We start from the raw sequence: 15,287 nt of genomic DNA on the forward strand, positions 1-15,287 counted from the left end.
GGGAAACTGAGTGAGTACCATCTTCTCAGAATATGGGTCGTATTATCACAAATGCGATACTCACATTTCACCAAAAGTCAGTTAGTGGGCTCTGATCAGTATCGGAAGGGAGCTGGGAGCTGAACTGCAGAATATTTCTTCAAAATCCGCAACAGCTCACGTTCAGAAAAGACGACTCAATGTTGTCTCCAGTGTCAAGAAGGAGAATATCACTTATTTAACGAAAGGAAAGGGGTATGCAGCAGAAACTTTCCACATTTTCAAATGCGAAGTTGGCACTCCTTTGGACCAGAGACTTGTCGATTGCTCAGGCTCTTCTCACCATGCTCATGCACAGTGGCAGGGGTGACTCAACTGGATACAGGAAAGTGCTGGGGTGAAAACAACCGACGTTGCCATGCTGGTTGGGTGGTGTCACAGCGTCCCGACCTTTTATGAACTTACAGAAAGAGGCAAATTGCAATTCTCAATTATTCTTTGGGAATGGCGGTGGCAGTAACGGTGTCCTGTACCCTGAGCAAGGCCAGGCACCAGCTCTAGCAGCAAAAGCACATAATAGGCTGCAGCCCAGCTTCAGTGGAAGCTCTCCAACTCCCTGGGGATGCTCAGTCCTCCCAATGAGACTCACTAACTCGTTTCTGCTGGAAAACTGATACAGAGACAACGCTGAGAGAGAAGCTTTCCTGTGAGAATAACGCAAAGCGTTCCTCCCATGTACACATGTCCGGTACACCCAAGTAACCACAAAGCAGTGGCAGAAAATATAACGACATCAGAAACGATATGTAATAGTCATGCCACATCACCCCTTCATCCCTCAGCTACAAAGGATTAAACGTTCACATACTGAAATGCTCATTCATCAACAGATTTAAGCATTCCAGAAATTAAACATGTCAAGAAACCACAGGAATCAGATGAGACGCCTATCAATTTTCCATTAGGGTACAGAAAATGGCAAAGCATCTTATTTCCTGCCTGACGTATAAACACTTTATGATGTGAGAAAAAATATAGCACACAATCCATAAACAATGTAAAATATTTTTAGTCACAGCCTCATCATCTAGAACTAATATTCATTCATAAGATAAAAACTAGCTAGGAACAGACAAGAAAAAATGAAATAACAGACCCCATAGCTATGGACAGTACACAAAAAAATTGACAGCATGACTGTCACAAAGGCAGATTCACTAAGTGAGAGGAACATCAACAAAACATTATTATCTACTACAGCGCATGGAAGCGTCCTTCCTACCGCTGAAAAAGCACTTTTTACCTTCAGTAACAATGGCCACGAAAGCCTGCAGACTTAAATAGAACGCTTGTATGCGCAAGGCGTACATACCTCGCTCAGAAGATTGGAGAACCTGCACAAAAGAAGAGGTTAATTACTTAATGATCTGGCTTTTCCCTCTCAGTGTCCTCATAATTAAGCTATCTTCAATTTGATCAAAATTAGTCATCATGCGTAGATAATGAAAGCTAGGAGGATCTACCAAACGGCGTGCCAAGCGCTTCTTCATGAAAGAATCCAACAGATACGCAGGAACTTAAATTGTATTAACTCCTTTACAACAGCTTTTCATTTTTCACTGGCGACGACTGTCTCACCTCAAGACGGGGACGAAATGCACAGAATACCGTACAATCGTTCAGCAAGATTATAAGATTGCAATGCACAGAAACAAAAAGTAGTTCGAGAAACTAACGGATAAAGTGCAGAGAAGAAATCGTTTCTGGATCTGAAACTAGTACTGCTGAACCGCTCCTCAGAGAAACTCGTTGAAGCAGCCGTCTCAGTTGTGGGCATATGTCTGAATTTCGCAACTACGCCTAAGAAAATTCCCGTTGAGGAAATCGTCAGTGCCGTCGTAACATTCTTATTTTCTCTTCCGAAGGTTCAGGTTGAATAAACAAGACAGGATGTGTCGAGAACTCTACGGAATATCCAGAATGGATCCCTATATTACCAAGTATTCACGCCACGAATACCTGTCTCACCCAGAATAACGGCCTGCCCGAGATGCACAACTGAGACTGATAACGAATGGCGTTAACACGCTAACTCACTTTTTAGCAGAGCATTTATCTGGAAGAAAGACATCTATTTCGGAAAACAAATACTTCTGTCAAAGACACGAATCCTTTTTTGAAAATTCTACACTTGGTGAAGATATTCACGCTTCGATGTGAAATCTTTATTTGCTAACATACCAGCCCTGACTAAACTCTACCATCCGGTGAGAAAGACGAAATACCTTCAGACTTCAAGAAGAATATAATAATTCCAATCCCAAATAAAGCAGGTGTTGACAGATGTCAAAATTACCGAACTATCAGTTTTATAAGTCACGGCTGGAAAATACTAACGCGATTTCTTTACAAACGAATGGAAAAACTGGTAGAAGCCGACCTAGGGGAAGATCAGTTTGGATTCCGTAGAAATGTTGGAACACGTGAGGCAATACTGACCCTACGACTTATCTTAGAAAATCCACTACTGGCCATTAAAATTACTACTTCAAGAAGAAATGCAGATGATAAACGGGTATTCATTGGCCAAATATATTATACTAGAACTGACATGTGATTACATTCACGCAATTTGGGTGCATAGATCCTGAGAAATCAGTGCCGGTGTGGCCGTGCGGTTCTAGGCGCTTCAGTCTGGAACCGCGTGACCGCAACAGTCACAGGTGTGAATCCTTCCTCGGGCATGGATGTGTGTGGCGTCTTTAGGTTGGTTAGGTTTAAGTAGTTCTAAGTTCTAGGGGACTGATGACCAAAGATGTTGGGTCCCATAGTGTTCAGAGCTTTTGAACCATTTGAGAAATCAGTACCCAGAACAACCACCTCTGGCCGTAATAACGGCCTTGATACGACTGGGCACTGAATAAAACAGAGCTTGGATGGTGTGTACAGGTACAGCTGCCCATGCAGCTTCAACACAATACCACAGTTCATCAAGAGTAGTGACTGGCGTATTGTGACGAGCCAGTTGCTCGCCCACCATTGAAAAGACGTTTTCAGTTGGTGAGAGATCTGGAGAATGTGCTGGCCAGGGCAGCAGTCAAACATTTTCTGTATCCAGAAAGGCCCGTACGGGACCTGCAACATGCGATCGCGCATTATCCTGAAGAAATGTAGGGTTTCGTAGGGATCGAATGAAGGGTAGAGCCACGGGTCGTAACACATCTGAAATGTAACGTCCACTGTTCAAAGTGCCGCCAATGCGAACAAGAGGTGACCGACACGTGTAACCAATGGCACCCCATACCATCACGCCGGGTGATACGCCAGTATGACGATGACGAATACACGCTTCCAATGTGCGTTCACCGCGATGTCGCCAAACACGGATGCGACCATCATGATGCTGTAAACAGAACCTGGATTCATCTGAAAAAACGATGTTTTGCCATTCGTGCACCCAGGTTCGTCGTTGAGTGCGCCATCGCAGGCGCTCCTGTCTATGATACGGCGTCAAGGGTAACCGCAGCAATGGCCTCCGATGCTGCTGAAATCGTCGTCGAATTGTTCGTGCAGATGCTTGTTGTCTTGCAAACCTCACCATCTGTTGACTCAGGGATCGAGACGTGGCTGCACGATCCGTTACAGCCATGCGGATAAGATGCCTGTCATCTCGACTGCTAGTGATACGAGGCCGTTGGGATAGAGCACCGCGTTCCGTATTACTCTCCTGAACCCACCGATTCCATATTCTGCTAACAGTCATTGAATCTCGACCAACGCGAGCAGCAATGTCGCGATACGTTAAACCGCAATCGCAATAGGCTACAATCCGACCCTTATCAAAGTCGGAAACGTGATGGTACGCATTTCTTCTCTTTACACGAGACATCACAGCAATGTTTCAACAGGCAACGCCCGTCAACTGCTGTTTGTGTATCAGAAATCGGTTGGAAACTTTCCTCATACCAGCACGTTGTAGGAGTCGACACCGGTGCCAACCTCGTGTGATTGCTCTGAAAAGCTAATGATTTGCATATCACAGCATCTTCTTTCTGTCGGTTAGATTTCGCGTCTGTAGCACGTCATTTTCGTGCTGTAGCGATTTTAATGTCCAGTAGTGTTGATTAAGGAAAGGCAAACCTACGTTTCTAGCATTTGTAGACTTAGAGAAAGCTTTTGAGAATGTTGAATGGAATACTCTTTTTCAAATTCTGAAGGTGGGAGTGGTAAAGTACAGGGAGCGAAGGGCTATTTACAAATTGTACAGAAACCAGATGGCAGTTATAAGAGCCGAGCGACATGAAAGGGAAGCAGTGGTTGGGAAGGGAGTGAGACAGTGTTGTAGCCTCTCCCCGATGTTATTCAATCTGTATATTGAGCCAGCAGTAAAGGAAACAAAAGAAAAATTCAGAGTAGGTATTAAAATCCATGGAGAAGAAATAAAAACTGTGAGGTTCACCGATGACATTGTAATTCTGTCAGAGACAGCAAAGGACTTGTAAGAGCAGTTGAACGGAATGTACAGTGTCTTGAAAGGAGTATATTCGATGAACATCAACCAAAGCAAAACGAGGATAATGGAATGTAGTCGAATGAAATCGGGAGATGCTGAGGGAATTAGATTAGGAAATGAGACACTTAAAGTAGTAAAGGTGTTTTGCTGTTTGGGGAGCAGAATAACTGATGACGGTCGAAGTACAGGGTATGTAGTATGTAGACTGGCAATGGCAAGGAAAGCGTTTTTGAAGAAGAGAAATTTGTTAACATCGAGTATAGATTTAAGTGTCAGGAATTCTTTTCTGAAAGTATTTGTATGGAGTGTAGCCATGTATGGAAGTGAAACATGGACGATAAATAGTTTGGACAAGAAGAGAATAGAAGCTTTCGAAATGTGGTGCTACAGAAGAATGCTGAAGATTAGGTGACTAGATCACATAAATAATGAGAAGGTGTTGAATAGAATTGGGGAGAAGAGGAGTTTGTGGCACAGCTTGACTAGAAGGAGGGATCGCTTGGTAGGACATGTTCTGAGGCATCACGTGATCACCAATTTAGTATTTGAGGGCAGCGTGGAGGGTAAAAATCGTAGAGGCAGACCAAGAGATGAATACACTAAGCAGATTCAGAAGGATGTAGGTTGCAGTAGTTACTGGGAAATGAAGAAGTTTGCACAGGATAGAGTGGCATGGTGAGCTGCATCAAACCAGTATCAGGACTGAAGACCACAACAACAACAACAACAACAACAACAAGCAGTAACAGATACAATGGAGATTATAAGGGAGAAAGTTGCTGCACATGTATGTGGCATAACTCAATCACGCCTTCGAGAGAGCGATTTTAATAAATACAGAGGGGAATTTTATGACCGGTCTGAAGGTGTTGTTATGGGTTAATCCTTGTCGCCAGTAGCAGCTGACAATTTTATGGAGCATTTTGAGTAACAGGCATTAAGTAACGCGGCTTTAAAATCTTCCTGATGGCTCCGCTGTGTGGAAGAGAAATTTGGTACTTGGCCACACAGCTAAGAACAAATTCAGGGGTTCCACAGTTTTTTAAATGAGTTTCCTCCTAAAATCAACTTTACCTTCTGATTTTAGAGTGAGTTCAGTCTCCCGTTCCTAGATGTGTTGGTATATAGGAGATCTGACAACATTCTAGGACACAGAGTGTATATGAAGCCCAAAAGGAAGCAACTCTCAACACTACCTTTAACGGAATCGGAATTGTATTTCTTAAAAATGCAGTTAAAGCCAACGCCTGCTATAGCTAGTCCACAGATAGCTATTGAACGAAATATTAATTAGGCTAATAGGAATGATGAAAAACACCTTATCACTGTGTTGCGGTAACTTTGTTGATGGGGTCAATGGCTGAATCAGCAGAGATATTGTTGACAGACCTTTCTTCTGTCGAAATAAAATAAAAGATTTTCCCAACCCAAAACGGATGCATCAGATTACCTGCACACTAAGGGCGTCTATGTTATAATGTATGGCTGCGGCATAGTGTATACAGGCGAAACGAGAAGGACTATTAAAGAACCTATTAAGAAACAGGAATGACTCAAGCGGCTCAGAAGTGAAATCTGGGTTAACGGAACGTCACGATTACTGCTCCCTTGACGTTGGTCTCAATAACGAACGTTTGCTGGCTAAGGAAAACAAATTTATTGAAGAAAGATCTGAGAAGCGATTGGAAATTCTAAGAACGAATGAAACTTAATCAGAAAGGACGATTGTAGTCTTCTGGCTTCGTGGTTTTCCGTCAACAAGGAAGTTAATATGCAGCAGCAGTTTGTGTCCAATACAAACAACGTCCAGGAAGCCACAATGTGTTTGATTAACATTCTCCATCACTTATCCTACTTGTTTCGCTTCTTTCCAATGACAGGGACCCACCAATAGCACCACGATTTTTAGCCAATAACTCTTCTTCAGCATAAGTGCAGGAAAATTGCCTTTCCGTCCAATGATCAATGGCAGTTACAAGAATTTTAGCCAGTAACAACAGTTCAGCTTTAGCGCGGGAAGCTTCACTTACTGTTCAGTGACGATCGCTCACCAATGGTAGACACAGGAATTTCATCCAATAAGGCCTCTTCTCCAGTATCCGTGTGAGAAAACCCACTTTTATATGGGAACCCAACACTGATTTTTGACAGTGTTCAGCTAACCGAGGACACCACAAGATCCTGAGGAAGATCACAGCAGAGGAGTCAAAAAGTAGAAGATATGTTTCCTAACAACTCAGGAGGGCTAGCCTCCCAGTTTCAAACAGAAATGTAGCTTCCTCTATAGTTACTCAAATTCCATTCATATTAATGGGAGGAGAAGAAGAAAAAAAAAAAGAAAACTCGAAACAAACAAGATGTCTTTCATCACTGAAGAATTCTCCAGAATTTCAGTTTCAAAATGCAGCTTAAAGTGTCTTTCCATTTGTTAGACCAATTCATATATCAGTTTCGAAATAGCCAGTAGCTCTCCAAGCTCAGGCGGTAGGGAAAGTTACTCTCATATCAGCGTTCCATACCCTATTACTATAATTACCTTTTATATCCTAATAGGTGCTCGCTCAAGCAGTCCTGTCATAGCGACATCTCATTTTCGTCCGCTCCTCTTAACATCTATATATGACAAATATAAAGTGACGTTTCATACTCATCAGTTTCCTGTTAGACTTAGAACGACAAAGTGATTCAAATCCTAACATGGTCTACATGATCAAAAGGGATGCTTCATCGTTAATCAACAAACTATGCCCTACTTAATTTCCTTTGAGCATCAAATAGGCTACATTGGAACCTGCCACCAGCAAAATAAGTTAGTATCACTGCAGACGTCAGTAATGAAAAATCCTAACCCTCCAGAATAAGGCTAAGCGTTTTAGTCAAGAATTGCAACAAGAATCTTCATTTGTTGGGAAACGAATCATCGTCATTACACCTTTTACTGTTCCTCAGGACAGCACAAAACCCATCACAGTATTTGGCCCTCTAGATTTTGAAGAAATCCATAAATGAATTAAATCATCTAACATAATTCCACAAAGAATATGTAACACAACTACAAAAATAGCCACATCATTCTTTCAACAAACACATCAAATCGTCTATCATAAGTAATACAACCACAAAAAATAACCTCATCATTCTAAAAAAAAAATGTCCTTGCAAACACTCAAATACAGTCACTGTCAGTCGCTATAAAACACGATCAAATGTCACTGGAACAGAACAATATCAGCTCTGAATCACTATTATTCTTCCCCATGACAGCTTATCATAGCTCATACAATTTGAATTAATCAAACGTTATTTTACCTACATAGATATGAACATTCTTGCTCAGGTGACTGACTTTTTCACACAAATCTGACACCTAGTACTCTCAAAAATATAAAAAAACACATTATCTCAGTTATTTCAATAGCGTGCTCATTACTCAAGTAATATACATAGTCAGTATTTGCCTCTGAGCATTAAGACAGAAATATCTCTTCATATCAAATTCAAAGAAGAAATTGCGCAGACCATGAAGAGAAGTACTTCATCAATGAACAAAAGTGAAATGGAAGAAAATATACAACATAATGGTAAGCAAATTATTACTGGTAACATAACCCCTTAATAAGAAATCATCCTCACATTTTACTCACAATGATTCATTAATGATGAGACAGGCATCACATCCTTGATCCCACTCGTATCAAAAGACAACCAATTGCAAAATCACTGTTACAACATACAAGGACAGAACCATCAGTTCATCCATACATCTGTGTACCCATACAGCCAGAACAGAAGATCTACGAAAATGAAAATATTCACAACATGTCAGATCATGCTTTATGTCACGCATTGAACATCACTGAATGACTCTCACGACTGTTACGACTCAAGACACATAGGAAACAAAAAAAACATAGTAATAATCTTGTATCAGCTCACTGTATCATAAAATATTTAGATAAATCCCATACCACTACATCAGAATATTCACAAAAAGCACACCATTAAGTAACTGTGAAAACTTAAAACTATATTTTCACCATGCCAGTTATGACACTCAAAGAAGAAATTGCGCAGACCATGAAGAAAAGTACTTCATCAATGAACAAAAGTGAAATGGAAGAAAATATACAACATAATGGTAAGCAAATTATTACTGGTAACATAACCCCTTAATAAGAAATCACTATACACATCAATTCTAACATTGAATAACACTAAATTCCTCATCACATATTGCCACCCACATTGAGGAAAGTGTCTCAACAGGTGACTGATACATCATTAATACAAAAAATCTTAAAAAAAACACACTGAAAATACCTTGTCATACAGAAATAGTTAACTAGCATTAACAGAAACAGTAAATATTTGGCAGGATAGGATACATGAAAATCAAATAGTATGGTACCTCTACACTTCCTGACACTCGTCACTGTACCGGGCTTAGTACAAATCGTACACCTTTGTGCCTTATATACCTACAACTGCATTCTTTAACCTGCGGTTCCCCATGATTTGACACATCGTGCAACCCCTGTCGAAAATCTTGATACGTGGTCAGGTGTCGGGTGTTGTTGGGAAATGGAATTACTAGGTAATGGGAATTTGAACATCATTCATAGCATGAACACAGTTCATTAGACTTCCCAGTGCTGCAGTAAACTGACATAGAATGTAACAATTTGACAGTGCAGTAATAAAGATCAGCTACTTCAGCAGAATACAATTGTACCACTCCCAGCGACACATCAGGAGACAGGTTTCAAACCCCAGTGTCACCCACTAGTCTGAACGCCCTACAGCACGCACTGGTCGTGCAACACTGTCACAAAACATGTCTAGAACAGATATACAGGTATCTTAAAACACATATAAGAAATGTGAATACACAGGCCAACTCAGACTGTTAAACACTATCAACGAAATGGCACAGAGTAAAATGAAACACCTTTCTTGAAATAACTTTATACGATAGAATTTAAATTACAGGTGGGTCCCAAGCTTGCAAGGTGACGCCACTGGTACTGTCCAATGAATGAAAAATAAGAGTTCGATAACATTCGTGACAGACTGTAAGTGAACAACAGTTTCTTAATGCAGACACAATTTGTTCACCAACAAGAAAAACACTATCAACGCAACAAATCATTAATGTTTCACAAGCTATGTCGTGCCAAGGATAAAGTTACATAAGAAAGTTCAGTTAACATTTGGCACGCATTAACAGCACAATTTGCATAACGCTCAGAAATTTATATTGAACACTGAAAACAAGAATAAAACTCATTAATAAACGTGCACCACGAGAGGCTGTGCTGTACCGCGGACGCGGATCAAGACATTGGCTCTCTAAATCTTTCTAATCAATACTGGTTAGCTAAACAGGAACTGAATCTGCAGCTTAACGTGGCTAAATGTTAACAGGTGTAAGTCACACAACATGCCCGCCAAAACTAGATGCAGACATATAAACATTTCATTCGGTGCACAAAAAAGGGGCCGCGCAGCCATGATTTAGATCAGGCCAAAACGTGCTCAAAAAGTGCTCGACCAGTGTAGTCCATTGGCAGAGGCGTTGGTGCTCGTAGCAAGCTAGCAACATATGTGCTGTGGCCATACCCTAACGGCCAGTGCTTCCCTCCACCGTGAGCTGCTCCTCACATGATATATCCGAGCCATGGCTGACGGAACACTTCTGATCTATACCATGTGTTGGCCGTACTCCAAACCCAACTCAGGTTGGGTGGCCGTTCGCGAAACGGATGAAGACTTGCCTCAGCTGCTAAACGATGACTGCCGATACGACTGGTCCCGTACTGCTATGCTCGCCCAGCAGCATAGCGCCTCCTTGATTCAGACGCCCTGTGTGCGTGCGGAATATGGTCAGCAAAACCGAGACTCATTTGGACGAAGCGGCCACAGACGATGGCACACTTTCCTCTTCAATCGAGTATGTCCTAGCCCAAACTCACTCCTGGGACTCCTGTCACGCTATTGATTTTCGTGGCGTTTCTTGACAACCACTCCAATCCCTTCCTCGCCCCTGTATTCTCAACCTGTGGAGGGAGGTTTACAAATTGCAACAGAGATTATTTCGAATTGGAAACACTAGCCTTAATACGAGTCTGATGTAGTCGGTGGTTCCATCAAATCGAGGGATTCTCTGCCAGGAGATTGACGGGAGCATGTGACACAGTCCTGTAGAGTGGGATGACTATTTCCCAGACACCTTTCTATCACGCTGAGCATGACCCCCAAAATCCTTAATGAGGACGAAGTGCCCAGACTTAAAATTCCCAGGACTCTGGCGACGACTGTACTGTCAGGGTTCTCTCTAGTAAGCGCGTTCTACGTTTAACTTGCTCTGAATGACTTACGGAGTGAACTTTACTGGCAGTACATCATTCATTTGTTGGATGTATTCCAATCTCTGTCTTCCTTCACAATTTTTGCCCTCTACAGCTCCTTCTAGTACTATGGAAGTCAGTCCCTGATGCCTTAACAGATCCTGCCCCTTCTCCTTGTCAGTGTTTTCCACACATTCCTTTCCTCTTCGATTCTGCGCAGAACCTCCTCATTCCTTACCTTATCAGTCGCCCTAAATTTCAATATTCGTCTGGAGCACCACACCTCCAATACTTCGATTCTCTTCTGTTCCGGTTTTCCCACAGTCCATGTTTCACAACCAAACAATGCTGTGCTCCAAACATACATTCTCAGAAATTTCTTCCTCAAATTAAGGCCGATGTTTGATATTAGTAGACTTCTCTTGGCCAATAATGCCCTTTTTGCAATCGCTAGTCTGCTTTTGATGTCCTCCTTGGTTCGTCCGTCATTGGTTATTTTGCTGCCTAGGTAGCACAATCCCATAACTTCATCAAGTTCGTGACCATCAATCATGATGTTAAGATTCTCGCTGTTCTCAATTCTGATACTTGTCACTATTTCGTATTTCTGTATTCAATATATTGTTCATTCCATTCACTAGATCATGTGCTTATTCTTCAATTTCACTCAGGATATCAACGTCAGCATCGAATATCAACATTGATATCCTTTCACCTTGAATTTTAATTCCACTCCTAAGCCTTTCTTTTATTTCCATCATCGCTTCTCAGATGTACAGATTGAACTGTAGGGGCGAAATATTACAACCCTGTCTCATACCCTTTTTAATTCGAGCGATTCGCTCTTGGTCGTCCACTCTTATTATCCCCTCTTGGCTGTTGTAAATATTAGGTATTAGGCGTCTCTCCCTATAGGTTATTCCTATTTTTCTCAAAATTTTGAACGTGTTACACAATTCGACACTGTCGAAAGCTTTTTCCAGGTCGACAGATCCTATGAACGTGTCTCGATTTTTCTTTACTCTTGCTCCCATTTTCAACCGCAATGAAGGAACTGCCTCTCTGGTGCCTTTACATTTCTTAACGCCAAACTAATCGTCATCTAACATATCCTGAATTTTCTTTTCCATTCTTCTGTATGTTATTCTTGTCAGCAACTTCAATGCGTGAGATGTTTAGCTGATTGTGCGATAATTCTCGCACTTGTCAGGTATTGCAGTCTCTGGAATTGTTTGGATGATATCGTTCCGAAAGTCACATGGTATGTCGCCAGACACATATCGCCAGACTCAAACAATCTACACACCGACGTGAATAGTCGTTTGCGCCCTAGGATTTTAGAAATTATGACGTACTGTAATCCATCCCTTCTGCCTTATTTGATCTTAAGTCCTCCAAGGCTCTCTTGAATTCTGATTCGAATACTGCGTCCCCTGTCCCTTCTAAATAGACTCCTGCATTTTCTTCTATTACGTCAGACAATTCGTCCCCCCAATAGAGGCTTTCAGTGTACTCCTTCCACCTATCTGCTCTCTCCTGTGCATTTAACAGTGGAATACCCATTGCACTTTTAATGTTACCACTCTTGCTTTTAATTTCCCCGAAGGTTGTTTTGACTTTGCTGTATGCTGAGTCCGTTCTTTTGACAATCATTTCTTTTTCGATTTCTTCACATTTTTATGCAACTATTTTATCTTAGCTTCCATGCACTTCCTATGTATTACATTCCTCAGTGGCTTGTATTTCTGTGTTCCTGAATTTCCAAGAACATTTTTGTACTTCCTTCTTTCATAGATTTGCTGAGGTATTTCTTCTGTTATGCATAGTTTCTTCGCAGTTACCTTCTTTGTACTTATGTTTTTCTTTCCAACTTCTGTGATTACCCTTTCTAGAGATGACCATTGCTGTTCACCTGTACTGCCTACTGAGTTACTCCATCTTGCAGTACCTATAACCTTGGAGAACCTCAAGCGTATCTCTTCATTCCTTAATACTGCTGTATCCCCTTTCTTTGGGTATTGATTCTTTCTGACAAATTTCTTAAACTTCAGCCTACTCTTCATCACCGCTACATTGTGGTCCGAGTCTATACGTGGGTACGCCTTACAATCCGGTATCTGATTTCGGAATCGCTGCCTCACCATGATGTAATCTAACTGAAATCTTCCCGTGTCACTCAGCGTTTCCCAATGCTATCTCCTCTTCTTATGATTCTTGAACCGAATATTCGCGATTGTTAGCTGAAATTTATTACAGAACTCTGTTTTCCTTCTCCTCTCTCATTCCTTGTCACAAGCCCACATTGTCCTGTAACTTTTCTTCTACTCCTTACCCTACAACTGCATTCTACTCCCGCAGGACTATTAGATTTTTATCTCCCTTTACATACCCATTCAGTATCGCCATATAATTTCTCTATCTCTTCATCTTCAGCCTGCGACACTGGCATGTATAGATGAACTATCGTTGTCGGTGTTGGTTTGCTGCCGACAATAACAGAGTCTCTGCCCTGCCTTCCTATTCATAATGAATCGTATTTCCTTTATACCATTTTCAGCTGCTGAAGATATTACTCATCTGACCAGAAATTCTTGTCTTCTTTCCAGTTCACTTCACTGACGCCTACTGCATGTAGATTGAGTCTTGGCATTTCCCTTTTCAGATTTTCTGGTTTCCCTAACACGTTCAAGCTTCTGACATTCCACGCCCCGACGGGTAGAACGTTGTTCTCTCTTTGGGTAATAGATATTTTTCTCATTGTCGCCTTCCTCATGGCGATCCCATCGCAGAGATCTGAGTGGGGTATTATTGCGGAATCTTTTGGCAATGGAGAAATCATTATAACGCTTTTTCAATTGCAGGCTACGCGTCCAGTGGATACACGTTATGTGTCTTTAATGCAGTGGTTTCCATTGCCTTCTGCATCCTCATGCTGATATTTCCGCCTTTAGAGGCAGTTTTCCACCCCAAGGACAAGAGAGTGCCCTGAACCTCTGTCTGCTCTCATTCACCCACTTTGATAAGGCCATTGGCAGAATGAGGGTGACCTCTTATGCAGAAGTTTTCTGCTGTTCCTTATTATTAATCAAAATTCAAGCGATGGCAAGTTTCGAACCCAGGCCCAAGAACGTTCTGATTATTAATCAAAGACGCTACCCCTAGATTATGGGTACCAATTTTTTAAGTATCTCTTCTGCTATGTACCATAACACAAGAATACCGTCTGCAACTTGCAGCCCATACTTCCTCTCCTGGAGACGCCTATTGCTTAATTGGCCCTAAATGAGAAGCTTAATCTTGTTCTCGTAAATCACCGAAAGGGGAAGGTATTTCAGTCAAAATTACGAATGCACTACACATCTGCCCTGAATCTTTAGAGTTAACAGATTGTTTCCTTTCCTCCTCAAATATAGGACTAAGTAGGGTAATCAGGCCAGTCTTACGAACATGCGCTATGATCCAACTAAGAGCCTGAGTGTCCGTTCCGAGCATAAATTCTCGGTGTCCCAACCAGAATTTAAATTTCTCGAGCACGAAACACAACAGCACGTATAAGGGTTAAATGATCAGTTCACCAAGTATCAGTTTCAAACACAAGCTGTAGACAGTCATTATCAGCAACATAAAACACTTAAAATCTAAATAATCAGTATTCAACAGTACGTTACAACTGTTCATAACAAAACTTTTTAAAGTCCAATATACATTTTCCCTGAGTAAATAAATTTATTGAAACCATGCACTATAATGTACCATACCCAACTATTGCTAAGTAATACTCTAGATCAACATGGAAGTCATCAAGTCAGCACCTATCACCATAGCTTTGCATAATGACTGAATTAGTGAAAGTTGTTGTATCAGTCGTCCAAATATAATTCAACCATTGATAGAAACAGCACAAATGATTCTCAGTAATGAATCTTGTTAAATAGACTAGATTTACAAAATTGCAAAAGATAAACTGTGAATCCCCAAGAGTTCTCAAATGTACAGACAACGCCATTCAATCGCAATGAAACATGTAATCCTACACCGAACACTATTAAGTATATCTAAATCTCAAAAATATTAAACAATCCAAGCACAAAAAGATAACTTTTCATTGAGAAATCAAATGTAGATCACAGTACACTTCCCAATAGGAAGTTCGCCCCTTATCACAGAATAAAACCAAAAGAAAATGTTCATTCGCTGCATAATGGGCTAGTATTCATTCCCTATAGCCAGAAAATATTACTCAGTGTCAGCTGTACCAAACAGAAATAAATCTTTCATATCAGATTATTATTACACAACACATATATCCATACATCATCATCTGAAATCCTGACAAAGCCCTCAAACTTTTCACTGTTGATAGGTGTTGTGCAGTTGTTAAAAATTCATATTATCAAACAAATAAATTAACTCAGCATCAATCACAGAATCTCCAACTAATATATAGA

The sequence above is a fragment of the Schistocerca cancellata genome, chromosome 3, assembly GCF_023864275.1.
Source record: "Schistocerca cancellata isolate TAMUIC-IGC-003103 chromosome 3, iqSchCanc2.1, whole genome shotgun sequence".
Classification (NCBI taxonomy): domain Eukaryota; kingdom Metazoa; phylum Arthropoda; class Insecta; order Orthoptera; family Acrididae; genus Schistocerca; species Schistocerca cancellata.